Genomic DNA, 18,042 nt, shown 5'->3' on the forward strand with positions numbered 1-18,042 from the left:
ACCCGGTGGGACTCTTGTCCTTTTACATTTAACATTTTTGGTTGTAAATTTTGTGTTTTTAAAGTTGTAGATCTGACATTTTCTGACGATATTTCAACTTTTCGTGTCTGCACCTTCTAGAACCATGTTTTTATTTTTCTGACACGTTTGTGCATCCCTGAATCATGCATGTGTTTCTGACAACATTTTTATTTTCCAGATTACAGGCTTTCATTATAGGCACATACGCGGGAGATTTAACCTCGTTTGGGAAATATAATCGTGTCTATGATCATTTTAACAGCATATGTGTTTTGCAGGGTTTTCTGTTTTGGCATTTTTTGTAGAATCGTGTTTATGAAGTATTCAGACACATCTGTGTTCTAGAACCGCGTTTGTGATTGGTAAAGTCGCGTTTATGTTTTTGAGCATTTTCAAATTTGCCAATTCTAATTTAAGTTTTCGTTTCGTCATTTAAGGTTTCAGATCTGGTTTATTTGAGCTAATATATTGTGATCCAACTATCGAAGTGGTGCAACTTGTCTTTGAAAGTGAATCGTGTGTCAAAGGCCCCTAATTTTCACAAAGTGTTTTGGGATTTTGTTAAAATAAACCTAACTTGTTTGCTTGCATGAAGGGGTAATCATTTGAAACAACCCAAACTACTAACAAATCTTTGTTGCAGGACCTTGGCAAGGGTTTTCTTTTGATTTTAATTGTGTGTTTTGTCTTCATAGATTAACAAACACTTCAATTGGTGCACTAAAATTGAACCAGTGTCTTTTGTGTCTTGAGCAATAGACTCTTTTGTGTTTATCTTTAGAGGGCTTGCCTCCCCGTGTGGTCACTAGGACTACTAGTGAGGAGGGAATGACCCAAGTGGTTGTGAGGCAATACCCCCTCTTCTGAACCACTATAAATAATTGTATCAATGGTGAAAGTCATGGGTAACGTGTGCTAATTAGTCCATACCGACACTATGTCTCCCCATAAACCCGTTTGATCAAATTTATTTGATCAATAGAAGGGTGTAACCCCTACCAGCTAGGAGTCATCTGTAATTACAGAATTGAAAGTGTCGTATGTATGGCTACACGAGCAGATGGCCTTACTAGCACCTTTTTGTTTTAGAAAACCAAAATCCTTCTAGTTGTTGGGGCAGGAGGTCAGACCTCTGGAGCAGCCCACACACGTACGGTTCTTAGTAGAGGTACAAAGTTTGCCATGGGGAGTTTTCGTGGGGATTGGTGCTTGGCTGCCCCAGAGAATTGAGTGTCGAGGGTGGAGCCAGAAGGGTCAAGCACCTAAGTATCCGCTTTGAATAGCATAGCCTTAGGGGAAACCCCATGTGGGATCAACAACTATTGTCTTGGCCAACCATAGGAATTGTGCTTGTCTTCTTTTAAACATTCAAACATTCAAGACCAAACATCAAAACATTGTGTCTTCAAGTGTATGTAATACATTTTTACATCAAACAACACACTTTCTTTTGAGTCATTTTGAGTCCAAACACCCGCAAACATAGAGTCCTCATCAACATGGTGTCCTCTTGTCACGAAAAACGGTCACAAGTTCAGATTTGGTCACAACAACAACTTCACAAATTAGGAAAATTGCACTCAGGTTTTATAAACACGTCTGTGTCTGATAGAAACACACCTATGTACTGTAACCACATTTGTGTAGGACAAAAATGCATCTGTGTCATCGTAGCAAATTGTATTCACAAGATTCTCAGAAACACGTTTGCGCAATATCTACTCAAGTTCGTGTTGGGTGACCACATCTGTGAAGTATACAGGCACGTTTGTGTTCGGTATTGGGAAAATTTATAGTCCAGCAAACAAGAGCAAATCAATTTCAGAATTCTTGAGCTTCCTAGGTTATTTCTCCAAGTTTTCATCTAGAATTCAGCCTATTTTTGGGTCTCACAAAGTTCATCATTGCTTTACACCTTGCGTTACATTCACATTTGTCTAAACTTGAGTCAAAAGGTCACTTGTTTGTCCCCATCTTACTTTGTCAACACAATACATACAACAACATTTTGCTAAGTGGTCCCTCATCAAGGTCTATCACCTTTGAGTCTCATTTGGTCTTACTTAGAGTCAAGGTCAACTTACCTCATCAAGAGATTTATCATCTCTTTGGAAGTCACACCTACTCTACTACATACATACTTGGTCTTACACTCAACACATTGCAAGTACACCTCAGATTCATTTACATTCCACCCAACTCTTGGTCTTCCATACTCTTTCCATTTTCATCTAGTCTCACACATCTTGGTCAAGACCTAGTTCATGGTTGAAACCCATTCCCAAATATCTAGGAGGGAAGCTCAAGACGCTCAAGAGTCCACAAACATGAGTGGCTATGAGTATGATAGTGATATCTTTTTCAATTCTGATCATACCACATTACCTGGCATGGACATCTATAGAAACATTCAGAATGTTGAGAACATGGATGACACAAACAACAATGATGCACAAAATGACAATGTCGACAACATTTCAGTACACTCAGCAAAGGTGGAAGATGCAATCATGGATCCTCATTTCAACAAGATGATACAAGAAATCATGAGAAGAGATAGACAATATTTCCTACAAGTGATGGCAAAAAGTGGAGCTAAGATACCTCATGATTTTGACATGTCCCAAATAGTAGAAAATCGACCTACTCAAGAAAGTCAACTCAACATGGATCAAAGGAGACCTAATAGTGGAGGTAATAGAGGACCACGTTTTGTGCCTGAGTCACCATCATCCTTGTTTCAAAAACTTGAGATCCCAAATACACATGGTCAAGCTTATGATACTCATGAAAGAACATCTCATGAACAACTCTGTCTACATAGACCCTTATGGAAATCTTATGTGAATAAATACACTCAATCGCATACCAATACTAAGGACCCAACTCAAAAGCAATTGGATATCCAGAGGCATGCTCAAAATTTGGACACAAGAAAACCCTATGTCAAATTTGGGGGCAATACACAAGAGCAAACTCATGATATGCCTTATGACCCTATATCAAGTGGTCCCTACACGCATTATCATTATAGACCTCCTCCATATGAACATGTTTACGATCAATACCATCCATATATGCATTATCCTCCTCCTCCAACTAGTGGCTCAGGCATGGGATATGGTCTAAGAAGTTGCTCTCCACCCAAAAACAATTTGGAACAACAGATACAGGACTTACAAAAGAAGATGGAGGACATCAATGCACCAAAACTAGCTTACACAAGGAGAGATATATGACCTATCCATTTGATAGAAGCATTCCAATGCCTTTATTTCATACACACTTCGTAACACCAAAGTTTGATAAATAATGAGGCAAAGGGGATCCTAAGGCACATATAAGATAGTTTTTCATAGCTTGCATTGAGGTAGAAGCAGAAGAAACATACTTGATGAGATTGTTCCCACAAAGCTTAGGTGAAAAAGCTATGGAATGGTTCTCCCAACTTCCACCTGGAATTAAGCCATGGGGTGATCTAGCAAAAGCTTGCATACAACATTTCTCATATAACATAGAGATAGATATATTAGTTGCCACTTTGTGCAACCAAACAGAAAGACGGGGAGTCATTTTCATCATTCTTACAAAGATGGAGGAATTTAGCAAGTAGATGCTCTTGTGAAATTCCACAAAAATAAATGGTAGAGATGTTTACAAAGAATGCCAACAGAGAAATTGGTTATGACATGGGGAAAGCTTGTTTGTCCACTTTCAAGGACGTCATTGAGAAAGGCTTAGCAAAAAAGAAGGTATTGATTGAGCAAGGAATCATCAAGATATTCAAAGAAAATAAAGAGGATTTTAAAGGAAAGGACAAGCCACGATTTTGGAACAAGAACAAGAACACAATAAATGATGGCATTGATGATGTTCACATAGTGAGACCAAAAATTACTCTTTCAGGACCAAGTTCTTCTATAAACAATCAAGTAAATACTCAAGGAACTTCAAAACCATGAAGAAAATACACCCCATTGAGAGAACCACTTGAGTTAGTTTTTAGGAAGCTAGTGGCAAACAAGATAATAACAATTCCAGACAATCCTCCATATGAGCCAAAAGTCAAACCAAATTAGTGGAATGACGATGAATATTATGAATATCACAAGAGCAAGGGACATAAAACAAGAAATTGTCATCGCTTGAAGAACATTATACAGGATCTTATTGATAGAGGTGACATTGAGATCAATGGACATACATCCAATCAAGAACATAAGATGTTTAAGGAACCATTCCCTAAACATGACAAGGGAAAAGCTAAAGCCACAGATGAGCAAGCTAACTATACCAAAGTGTCCTATGAATATGATTCAACCATTAACCACATTTCGATGGACAACTATATTTCTACTATTATCATAAAGGACAAAACGCCTGAAAGTTCTACCCAAAGAGCCAAAGTTGTCCTAAAAGGCATTGGAACTTCTTTTGAATCTACCTCTAAATGTAATGTCACAACTCTTTGAGGTAAAATCACCTTGTAAGGCGCTCCAGCTAAAACTACCATTTCCTCATCGATCAAACCTACGTACGACCTAGTAGAACAATTAGGGAAAACACCCACGCTTATCTCAATCCTAGAACTGTTGTGTCTCTCTCCTTTGCATAAAGCCATACTCGACAAAGTCCTAAGAGAAACCTATGTACCCAATGATCTAAACATGGACTAGTTTCAAGCCATGGTGGGATACCTTTTCATTCCACATTCTCTTGCATTCATCGAAGCTGACAACACCTATGTAAGCCAACTGCATAATGCACCTTTACATATTGAAGCTGTCCTACACAAACACCAAATAAAATGAGTCCTGATAGGTGGAGGAGTCGGTCTCAATATATGTACTTTGAACACAATAATACAATTAGGCTATTCGGATAAATTTGTGAATGCTACAAACAAAATTACCATCAAGGCATATGATGACAAAGAGCGTTGATCTAAAGGCACAGTCACCTTACCTCTCAGAGTTGGGCCAGTTATGAAGGATGTGGTTTGTCAAGTCCTCGACCTCGATCTCACATAAAACATATTTCTAGGACATCCATGGATTCATGAGATGAGAGAAGTCCCATCTACACACCATCAATGCATTAAGTTTCCTCATAATGGAGTTGAAGTGACAGTTAATGGTGATCCTAATCCATTTATATACTGCAATAATTTGAGGCCAAAAGTTGAGATAATAATTCCAATTAATAGAGAGGCAATCCCATCATCCGCATATACTGATCCTAAGTCACTAAAACCTTCTACATCAAAACAAGGTGAGCTTAAAGGGAAATATCAAGATAAAGGCATGGGTGAATACACTCTAAATCAAACCATGTACTTGAGGCAAGTTATGGATTCACCGAAAGAATATGGACGACCACATCCTTCTAACCAGGTATCTATCATTACACTAAAATGGGATCGTACTATATTCTAAAAGTGGGGTGAGATGGAAGAAGAGGATTTATACAAAATGCTTCACAGAGACCTTGAAGAAGATACACAAGATCACATCAGGTTACCATGCGAAAAATATGGTAAAGGATTCAAAATCCTACAAAAGTTTGGGTACGATGGTAAAAGTCCTCTTGGCTTAAGAAAAGAAGGTATCACTCAACCTTTGAACCAGAATTGACATTTAAGAATCAACTCTCAAAAGGGCTTGGTTTCATACCTTTCAGGATAAGCACTCACAAATCTGAAGAAGCATTGCAAATCAGAAATCCCAATTATCAACAAGAAAGCCGATATTCCATCGACTCCAATGAATTGGAATGGGGTTAAAACAAATCATCCAGTGATTATGAGCTCACCGAAACATTCAGAGAACCAGGTGAACCCACAGAAGAAGAGGAATTTTATAGAAAATTCAGAGTTGGTCAAGAAAAAACCCTGAGGATCCCAAATAGTCTTTGTTTTTAGGTTCTAGGTCGAAATCACGAAGAGTGAGGACTCCCATTGTTGAACGTTCTTTTAGTAATGTCAATTTGGATTTGTTCACAATCAAGACAGATGAGGAGAGTGCTAGTGATGACCTCGACAATTACCTTGATATACCTGAAGATAATTGTATCTTCACCCTTACTCCCGCTAACTTTGAAAACATTGATGGCCTTCCCCTTGTTCACCAACAACTTATTGATTGGGACCATGAAGGACCTTTAGAACTTGACACATTTCAAAATGATGAGGCATTCATAGACTATTTTGGCATACGAGATGATCTTCCGCTTGGGGACCATAAGGCAGGATACACTATAAAACTCAACAGTGTGGCATATTTTGGTGAGGGTGTTGGGCCTTCTAGTTGCAAAAATATAAAAATATAAACAAATCATTGTTTTTACGATGAAAACCACATTGTGGCATTGTTTGACTCTAAAAAAATAAAAAGAAAGGATGTATCTAAGGGTGAAAACCTCTCTGAGGCGTTCGAAGATGGAAGGCTCGACATTCTCCCAGCATCATATGAAGAAAAATCATCCATGTTGGTAGATGAGACTATCAAAACGAACATTGGTACATAAGAGATTCCACATAACATATTCTTGGCACAATCTCTGACAGAAAGAGAAAGACTGAAGTTCATAAGTTTCTTCACAGAGCAACAAATCAATTTTGCATGGTCATATGCATATATGCCTGGACTAGATCTTGATCTAGTAATGCACCATTTGGCAAAGCCAGTGAAATAGAAATTAAGGAAAATGCATCCACAAGTGGCATTATTAGTAAAGGTGGAACTTGAAAAACTGTTGGATGTCGGATTCATAAGACCAATTGATTATCCTGAATGGATCTCCAACTTAGTACCAGTCAGTAAGCTAGATCGCGGCATCAAAATATGTACAGATTTCAGAGACATCAACAAAGCTTGTCCTAAAGATGACTTTTCGCTGCCAAGCATAGACTTGATAGATCTCACAGCAGGTCATGCGATGTTATCTTTGATGGATGGATTTTTTGGCTATAACCAAATAAAAATTGCATTTGAGGACCAGAACGAAACAACATTTACTTGCCCTTGGGGAACTTTTTGTTGGAATATCATGCCCTTAGGACTAAAGAATGCAGGTGCTACATACCAAAGAGCTATGACTACTATCTTTTATGATCTTATGCATGTAACTGTAGAAGATTATGTTGATGACCTCTTGGGAAAATCATTAGAAAGAGACCCATATTTGGACATCCTTTCAGTGGTCTTTGATTGGTTAGAAAAATACAAAGTAAGATTAAATCCTAGGAAATTTGTCTTTGGAGTAACTGAAGAGGGGAAAACATATTTGAAAGGTAAACTAATCAAAACATAACGAAATAAACATGCAGAATGCTAAAATATCATTAAAAGACCATTTCACCTTGCTATTTTACCTTCTCCTTCAGATTGAGCTCGATGAAGTGAAGGCGCCCCTTGATAATGCTCCTTTGATTGCTGGATGTGGATGGCTCTCCAATATTGTGCACAAATGATAAGGATGAGATGATCAAGTTGCCAAGATGATTTCCTGGGCTCAAAAGGGCAGCATAAGCTTACTGGATTTCAAGATGTTTTGAATGAAGGGATGGAACCCTATTTTATAGGAAAAGGAGAGGAAAACAGATGGCTAGGATGAATTCGAGATGAAGGGCTAAGAATTATTTGTGAGCTCACACAAGGTCCAAGAGAGGGTGTGGAGACCAATAAATATGCCTTAAAGGCATTTCATATCTCCACACTCTACAAGATGCATTGGAGGAATTAAAAATTCTCCAAAAATAGATATTATGGGGATTATAAGAATAAAAAGGAATTAAAAATTCTTTGGGAGAGGGAAATGCCTAGAGGAATGTGAGATTTCAAAAATCTTACATTCATCTAGAAAAAGAGCATTTAAAGTTAGTGGCTGGATGAAAGGACAAAGAGTTGACTTTGTGGCTAATCATGATGATTAGCCATTAACGACTCATTAGGAGTGGGATTAGAGGAAATGTTAGGTGGGATTTATATTTGTAGGAGAATTTGACTAGGAGAGAGAATGAGTGGAGGGAATAAAAAATTAGAAGAATAATGTTAAGTGAGTTTAGGGAGTTTTTAGAAGAATTTATTAGGTTAATGATGAATTAAGAAGATGATTTGTAGGAATCATGTAGGTTAACTAATTAATTGAAATTAATTAGCTAAGAGGAAGATTTGTGAGGATTTGAATTTTTAGAAAAATAAAGAAAGGGATTGATTTATTAAATAAATCAATCATATGTTATAGTGACAATATTAATTATATATAATTAATATTGAGAAGAATTTTAATTAACATAATTAATTTAATTAATTATGTGAGGAATTAAAAATAATTAAAATAATTATTTTTAAGTGTCTACAGTAACCTCTAGGAAACTCCTTGGATATATTGTTTCAAAAAGAGGAATTGAAGTCGATCCAGCAAAAGTCAGAGATATATTAGAAATGCCACCGCCAAGGAATATCAGTCAACTTTGATCTTTACAAGGAAGACTCCAGTCCATACAAATATTCATAGCACAACTTGCGGATAAATGTCATCCTTTTCAACACTTGCTACACAAAAACATCAAATTCAAATGGGATGTTAATTGTCAACAGGCTTTTTAGATACTCAAAGATTATCTTTTGAATCCACCAGTCTTGATGCCACCAATTCTAGAACAACCCCTGGTACTCTACATATCAGCTACACAAATAGCACTAGGGACACTCTTGGTGCAACAAGACAATGAAGGCAAAGAAAATGCAATATACTACATCAGTCATACTTTGGTTGGTTATGAGCTTAACTACACACCAATTGAGCATGTGTGTCTTGTTGTGGTTGTTGCCTTGCAAAGATTACGACATTACATGCTAACTCATAAAACTAAGCTTGTTGCAAGGATAGATTCACTGAAGTATCTTCTCAATAAGGCAATGCTCACTGGCAGACTAGCTAAATGGGTTATTATCTTGAGTGAATTCGACATCGAATATGTGGACATACAAGCAATCAAAGGATAAGCTATCACAGATCAGTTGGCAGATGCACCCATGATTGATGATGCTCCCCTAACTTCAGAGTTTCCAGATGAATCCATTTTGATGGTATCACACACGAAGCCTTGGAAACTATACTTTGACAACTCATACACGTAGCATGGTGTAGGAGCTGGCATCCTCTTTATCACACCTCAAGGGGATTATATTCCTAAATCATATCGATTGTCATTTTCTTGCACTAATAATATAGCAGAATATGAGACATTAACAACTGGATTACGAATTGCAGTTCAGTGGAAGATCCAAGAACTTCATATTTTTGGGGACTCTCAACTTGTAATTTGTCAAGCAAATGATGACTACCAAACAAAAGATGAAAAATTACCACCCTACAAGAAAATGGTATGATTTTAAGCAATATTTCGTAAGGATAACCTTTGAGTAGATACCAAGAGAAAACAATCGAGTTGCAGATGTCATGGATACTATTGCCTCGCTGATTAATCTATTTCTGAATGAAACCCACTATGAGTTCTTGGTGGACAACCTTTTGGTCCCCTCATATGAGATCACCCTTGTTGAGATGATGTGTCGTTGGTCCTGATTTCCCTTTGTATGGTCCCATTTTTACATACCTTCGTAACAGTATCCTTCCTCCTGACCTATCCAACAACCAACATCGTACTTTCATTTGCCAATCTTCTCGATATGTCATTTTAGCCGATACCCTTTGTCGTCGAGGTCTAGATGACACTCTTCTTAGATGTCTAGAAGGGGACGAAGCTTAGATTATGTTACGAGAAGTCCATGAAGGTATATGCGGTCCACATTCTAGTGGTCCCACCTTGGCCAAGAAACTCATCAGGACTGGATATTACTGGCCCGGTATGAAAAAAGATTCATATCAGTTTGTCAAGAAATGTAAGCAATGTCAAATTCATGGAGACCTTATTCATGCACCAACTCAAGAACTTCAACCGATTGCGACTCCTTGGCTCTTTTTTCAGTGGGGACTTGATCTCATAGTCAAGATTCACCCTCCTTCTTCCAATGGCCACAAATTCATTATCATTGCCATTGAATATTTTACAAAATGGATTGAAGTCATACTTCTCACCCAAGTCACTGGAAAACAAATTGCTGCATTCATTCTTAACTATATCATTTGTCATTATGGTATCTCTCTTTCCATCATCACTGATAATGAACGTCTTCAAGAACCAGGATATTCGTGAACTTTGTGATCGCTTCCATATTAACCATCATTTCTCCACTCCATACTATCCCCAAGGTAATGGTCAAGCTGAGGCGTGTAATAAAACCATTCTCAAAATCCTCAAAAATACAGTCGATGACACTGGCTAAAATTGGCACATCCAACTTAATCCCGCACTTTGGGCCTATCGCACAAGTGTTCACACACCTACAAGAGCTACACCTTATTCACTTGTCTATGGTGTTGAAGTTGTATTGCCTATTGAGGTCGAGTTACCATCTTTGTGAGTCTCTTTGCACAACATTATTAGTGATGAAGACTATAGGGTCTCTCGCTTACAAGAACTAGAACTATTGGATGAACGATGATAAACTGCTTTTAATCACCTGAAGGCTTATCAACAAAGAATGAGTTGCAGCTACAATCATAAGGTTAAGCCTTGTACATTTGAGATAGAGGTAGGTGACTTAGTTCTCAAGGAAAATCCTAAAAATTAGTAAGATCGAGAGAAGAAGGGCAAATTTGAACTAAATTGGCTTGGTCCCTATGCCATCACCGCAGTCTATGGATCAGGTGCATATCAGCTTTCGACACCAGAGGGAGAACCTTTGGAGGATCCTCTCAATAGCATGAACCTTTGCAAGTTTTACACATAGCTCTTCAGCATATCTTAATTCAAAAATACAAAAAAAATCATAATATATCAAAAATATAAAAAAAATCGTTACTTGGTGAAAACCTGGCAAATAGGCGCCTTGTGACACAAATTTTTTGTTGTTGAAAAAATTGAAAAAAGTAAAGAGAAATAAATTCATCCAACGGTGAAAACCACTTCGGTCGCGCCTTGGGCAAGTACCATGGTGAAAACTAGGTTACTGGCACCATGCATAGAGACATTGCTCCTCTCTCCTTTAGGATTCAATCTCATCCTTTCATTTTCACACACTCACAACCTATCCATCCATAAAAAACTTACCCATTCCCATCATGGCTTGTTATTTATCTACCTAAGATTGGTTAGCCATTCATAATAATCCCTCCATAATAAATCAACTCCTATCTGTGGCTAAGGCAAATCCTAAGTCTAGTGATGGGTGTGGAACTAAGAGCATCACACGTTCGGAGGAGTACAGTTTCTTCCAGTTTTCTTCAGTCTATAGGTGCACAATTTGTAATAAAGCAAGGCATACATCACGGATCCGCAATAAAGTTTCATTCTTCTCCGTAATAAAGTATCAGTTTCATTGGATTCGGTCAGTTTCAGATGAAATGTAAACAACAACAACGAGCTTCAACAAATCAATTCTTTCAGCAGACTCATACAACATTATGGTTTAGCGCTATCTATCCTTTTTCTAAAAGTAAACATTGTGACCACAGTCAAATAGACTTATACAAGCGACAAGAGACACTCAACTTGAGGACTACAGTGGATGTTGGTGTCAAGTCTTGATTTTCTTTTGATTTTATCTTTTTGGTGACATGTCTTTTAGCTTTTCTGGGATGTCTCTGACTAGAGATTATATCTCCAGGATGTCTTTGACTAGAAAAGCGAGGATGGGATATGCTCACCTTTTGTTTTGTTGTCTATGGATTGTCTCTTAGTAATGCTATGACTTGTCCAAGGATATGAGGACATTGTGAGTCTAGTGTGAACTTGGGCATTCCTTGTTTGTGACTGTTTGATCTTCATGCAAATGGGTACAATGACTTTCTGAGTCGAACCTATATCTGGATTGTCATAACCTATTTGCCATAATAAAGCTCAATGATGATAAAGCACAAGAATCTCTTTCACTTTCATATCTTCTACCTTCCATCCCCGTTTCTTGATTGACCTCCATCATCCTTCTTGAATCCGTGTAGCCCGCTATCACATGACTGAGTATAATGACATGCCAAAAATATCTGCATTTCATGTAGTCTGCATCTGCATCATCACATGTTAGCATATCTCATTTCATACATACATATAGATATCACAATTACATCACATTTTGCACATACCATTGATTAGTATATCATATACACATCATGCATCTCATCCTATACATTATCATATTCATCTGCATTTCATACATTCACATATGAATAACATATTAAAAACATAAAAGAACAAAATATATTACATTTTCCCATCCATATCATAAGCATCACATAGAAACATGCATCACATAGAAGCAACATCACATAAGTACACATGCATATAGTTGTCGCAAGGATCAATCATCTCATGTATATATCTCAAAAATCATAAGTGTCATGATACAGTGAAGTCAAAATACATATGGCTACAAAATCACTCGAAGGTGTCTACATCATCATACAAAAATGGTACAAAACTGATACATAGGGAGCCATCTAAGGCTATGATGAACTCCCTCCCTCGGAGCTAGCCGACCTTGACGGAGTCCTCGCCCCAAAATCATCTCTCTTGCCCCCTCTATCTGGTGGTGGTGGAGGACCCATGACCCCACCACTAGACGTTTGTCTCTTGTCTCTCCCTCTAGTGGTTGTCATAGTCCACGATGGTCTCCAGAAGCTCCTAGCCCGTTGATCAGGTGGCACAACTCCATAATACAAGTCTCTCTAGTAGGCTATCTCCTCCCCTACTTGTAGAACATAGGCATATCCGGCCCCAATGTCCTCTACTTCTCCTCTCCCTACCCTCGGTGCCTCCTCAACCTCCGTGTAGCGCTGAATAGCCTGATCCCTCTCTCTCTCTCAGTGTCCCGTAGCTATATCCTGAGCCTAGCCACATCCCTCTCTAGATCCTGAATCTCATCTTCCTGTCCCTGGCAGATCTCTCTCAAGAATAATAGCTCTTCCTCTTCCTCTCCTCCCTCCTCACCCTATCCCTGTGGCTATCCCTATGTTTGTCCCTATCCTTGTCCTCGAACCTATGCTGCTGGCACCTATAAAGGCAGTCCACCTCTACCTCTTACTACATGAGCCCGTCTCTCCTCTCCTCCATCTCTCCTCCGAGCTACCCTCCATTCTGCTACTCCACCTTGCCTCCATCATCTGCCTCTGCCTCCACCATCCCCACTATCATCTCCACCATCACCCTCTATCAACTCTTTTGGATCTGTTAGTCGTGGAAATGGATGATCTGCCTAATATGTGCTATACTTAGCATCCATCCCTGTGTCCTCCCCATCTACCAAAATCTCCCAAGGCATGGGAACCATCTCCTGCATGTGTGCCACTGCCTAATCATAAGACAATAACATACCTAAATTTGGTTGATCTCTCATTGTCTGTGCATACATCCCTGAGCCACGTGGCATCCATTGTATCCTGCCAAACTACCTGCATACTTTGTTAATCAACTACCACTAAATGATGTATGGTATCCTCCCGATCAGATACTTACTCCTGAACACATATGGCAGCTCAACTGCGTCATCCTCCCACTCCTCACAATCTCAATAAGGCCTCCATATCACACTGTCTACCTCATCGATCACTCGACGCCAATACTCTAACCTCCCAATCCGTGGTTGGGATGTAATCATATCATACAAATGCACATAATTGCACCCATGTCCCCTGCCTCTAAAGTGTATTGGTCGTGTAACCGGAAGATGCTTATATGCCCATACTTGCAATAATGTCACTCCACACCCCAATACCGTCGATCCATGATACACAAATTGATGCAGCTCATACTACAAGTGCGTTGACAGACACACCCTCCATGCAAACCTGGTGTGCTCCATCACCAATGTCTCTAGAGTCCTCCCCCATCCCACAACCAATCCTTGTTTTGCCCTGTCTGGACAGAGAAACCCATTAATAAATCATGCTAGCACCGCCAGTAGAGCCAATCTTGTAGCTGTCATGGTGTCCCAGGGCACATGTCCTGCCCTCATCTCCAGTCCTGGATCCTAGAACACTTGTCTCAATGCCTCTTGATCTCCCTCTCGATCATAAGGAACCGACTCCCCATCGATCGGTATCCGAAGTATCCAGTACACATCCTCTAAGGTGACTGTCATCTCACCCATCTGTAAATGAAATGTGCATGTTTCTGAGTGCCATCTCTCGGCTAATGCAGTCAGCAACCCCATGTTCGCCTAAAACTCAAGCATATACATAATATATTATAATCTCATGGCCTCAACTATTGCTCTATCCCCAATGTCAACTCTAGTTGTAATCCCTGAGTCGAAGGGCATCTCTCTCGTGACTCCAGCATTGGTAGGTCCTCCTGCAGCCAAGCGAATCAATTGTGTCAATCCTAGTAGTACTCCCTGTTCATCATAAAGTGCTACCTTTTTATCCTAGTGCTTATATTTATCATATGGCACTCTATCCTAGTAGTACTCACTGTTCATCACAAAGTGTTGCTTTTATCTTATCTTTTAGGGAACCTACTTGAGTGTATCCTCTTGAGTAGCTTATCCAATTAACAACGTATGTTCTATCACAAAATTGTCAATTTTAGCCTAATCCAATTGACAACATATGTTTTATCACAAAATTGTCAATTTCTTATGGTACTCCCTATTCATCACAAAGTGCCTCGCTCTATCCTATCATAGGGCCTCTGCTTGAGTGTATCTTCTTGAGTAGTTTCCTGATTGGTAACGTATGTTCTATCACGTAATTGTCAATCTTAGCCCTATTTGTTATCCTAGTCTTCCCTAAAGGACCTGTTTGAGTGTATCCTCTCAGCAACTTATCCAATCGACAGTGTATGTTTATCACAGAACTGTCAATTTGACTTTGAAGACATAACCACACATTCATGACACAAACACACTTAAATACTACACAAACGTTCCTACATTTCATAGGCGCGCCTGGATTACATAGACGTGGCTCTGTCATGCATATACACACCTGATCTGTACAAATGTTTCTACATTTCACAAACACGCTCGCATTTGTCATAGAAATCTTTCAAATCATAGATGCATTCAGACCAAACACAGATGCGCCTATCCTATCCAGACACGACTGGCACTAACCCAGACGTGCCTTAACGTTTTTTTCCCCCCTTGACAAGTTTCTATGACATACCTATATGCATTTATTGACTTACCAAACATGCATTTATGACAACAATTAATGCAACAAAGTACAAGGAGGTTTTGTGGTACTCATTGGCTCTCCTGCATCTGTTGGCCTCTGATATCGACGAACGGGATTGAATCTATGCACTAATGCCATCGCTGCTGACTTCTCTTTGCTCTCTTTGCACTCTGATCTCTTAGGTGTGTGGATGAAAATGAGGATGTTTTCCCTCGTAGTCTATCTTATAGACTACCCTAGCCCTAGTCTCCCGAGTCCATCTTCTTTATTTCGTGACTCTATCACTCTATCCTATCTTGTCAGTCCTTTCTAGCCTTTCTTTCTTATCGAGAGATTGTTTGTGATCTTTTCAAACATTTTCATCCAATCTCTCGAGGGGGCATATCATTCCCATCACGGGGCAACTTTGTATTAGTTCATCTTATCTTCTTTGAAACAATGTGACAAGCTACATTGTCTCAAAGAGGGGCAAAATGTAGACACTTAAAATTGTCCTGTCTAATTAAATAAATATTTTATTTATTTAATTATTTAAGCCTAATTATTCTATTAATTAAATAAATTTTTATTTATTTAATTAATTCATTTATCCTCTTCTAAGCCTTTTCTCATTTAAATAAATATATTTATTTATTTAAATTGTCCTTTTCCTAAATTAAATAAATATTTTTATTTATTTAATTGATCCCATTTCCTCTATTAATTAATGAATCTTTATTTAATTAATTAATTAATTACCTTTTTCTACCCATGACACGTGTCATTCATTTCTTAACTCCTACACTACCTACCTTTATCATTTTATTATTTCTTCTACCTACCCTTTAATCCTAGCCGACCATCTATCTTTTACACCTCTTAATCTTATCCCTCCATTTCCTAAAGTGTTCTCTATATAAGAGGATGCTTCCTTCATTGTCAACCCTAAGCATTCTAAGCATTCTAATTGTTTAATCAATCTTATGCAATCAAGCCTTTTTGCAATCAAACTATCAACCACATTTCCATTCTTTGTTGAGCTCTTGTGCACACATAAAATCTAAGAGCAAATATATCAAGCAAGATCAATGGAGATAGGAAGAATGGATATTCAAACCCTAGTGGACATGTGTTGGTATAATCTTTGTGATTTTGTTGATTTGTATTGTCTTAGGTAATCTTTATATGTTATGGTGGATCTTTGTTGTTGTTAGGCTAGGGTTTTTGTGGTTGAATTCATTTAGTCTTTCAATATCGTTGTTTCCATTATTTACTTTTCATCATATACAATTAGGAATCAAATTCAATATCATTTAAGTGTCTACAATACGGTTTAGTTGTTACATTTTTTTTTGGTAACTATTAGACCATTATTCATAGTATATAAAATCTTAATATCATTTATCTTTAGAGATTGGTTATGATTTCTAAACTTTGAACTTTTAAAATTTAAAGTTAAAATGAATTTTATTGACTTCTTCCTACTAGCCATTTCGAGGTGACCTAGTGTACATTTGTGTTGATTTGTTCGATATGTTGTTATATTTAAAGACATTAGTTAAGTCATTTTGATCACATCTAGGGATGTTGGAATGTGAAAATAATATATAAGTCAGAGAGATTAAGAAAATAAATTAAACATTGCATACTTGTGGCATCAAATTGCAAATCATTTCATGCTTGTTTGTTGTCTTTGACCTTTCACTGAAAGACATTGTTGGTGTGTCATATGATAGCAATTCTTATGATGAAGACAATGTATAGTAGGTACCTTCAATAGGATAAGTCATTCATGGATTAATGCATTGATGAAATATTATGATGATGTTCAGTCTAAGAATGAAGAAGATGGCCCTATTGTTTGTGGCAACAAATTGGAAAGAGGAAGAGGTGCGCACAAGTGGGTATTCAAGTGGATCAACTCTTGAAGTTGATTGTATGCAATATTTGCATGTGTATGATGTAGAAGATGCATAAGAAACTAGTTTCATGCTTGATATATTGTCATCTTTTGTCAATGTTATTAATAATGAAGCTACTAATAATTGTTTGCATGAGACTGACGTGGACATGACTACAATTGGTGATAAGATTAATAGGATATGTTAGTACAATCAATGGTGTTCAGTTTGAGGATATTACTTTTGAAGGTTATGTAGACAATGATAATGTTGATGCACATGAGAACCTATTTCTTTAGTGTAAGACTTGTTGTCTTCCTCATGCAAATTGTGCTTCAAATGGGTCATAAGATAATGTTGTTGTAGTGATTGTGGAAGAAGAAATGTGCCAGATATGATTTTAACTGTTTGTGTGGCATAATGGATTGTCAAATTGAATTTAAAATGAAAAGAAAATGAAAGAATATTGTTCTTCACATGGTTGTCTCATGGTGTTGACTCTTATGTTATTATTGTTGATGATGATGATGAGGATGTGGATCAAGTGTTTTATGCAAAAAGGGAATGCATCAACATGCATTGCAATGATGTATGTTGGTTTCTTATCATCCTAGGTAGAGCTTGACAATGTTGATTAAGAAGTCTTCATTAGTGATGGTGTGGCTTTTAATGTTTTGGATGACAATGGTGTACATGTCTAAGTTGGAATCATTTTGTGGTTCAATATATAAGTGTCGATGAGGTTGAGTAGCAACATGTGTGTCATGTTGAAGATCATCTTGTTACCCAACTTAATAATGTGCTAGAGCTTAAAAAAATTGTTTGATTTATAAGATGAAGATATTTGTCCATATTAACATTGTAGTTTAGCACAATTTTGTTCACCATGTGAATTGGA

This window comes from Cryptomeria japonica, chromosome 10, assembly GCF_030272615.1.
Source record: "Cryptomeria japonica chromosome 10, Sugi_1.0, whole genome shotgun sequence".
Taxonomy (NCBI): domain Eukaryota; kingdom Viridiplantae; phylum Streptophyta; class Pinopsida; order Cupressales; family Cupressaceae; genus Cryptomeria; species Cryptomeria japonica.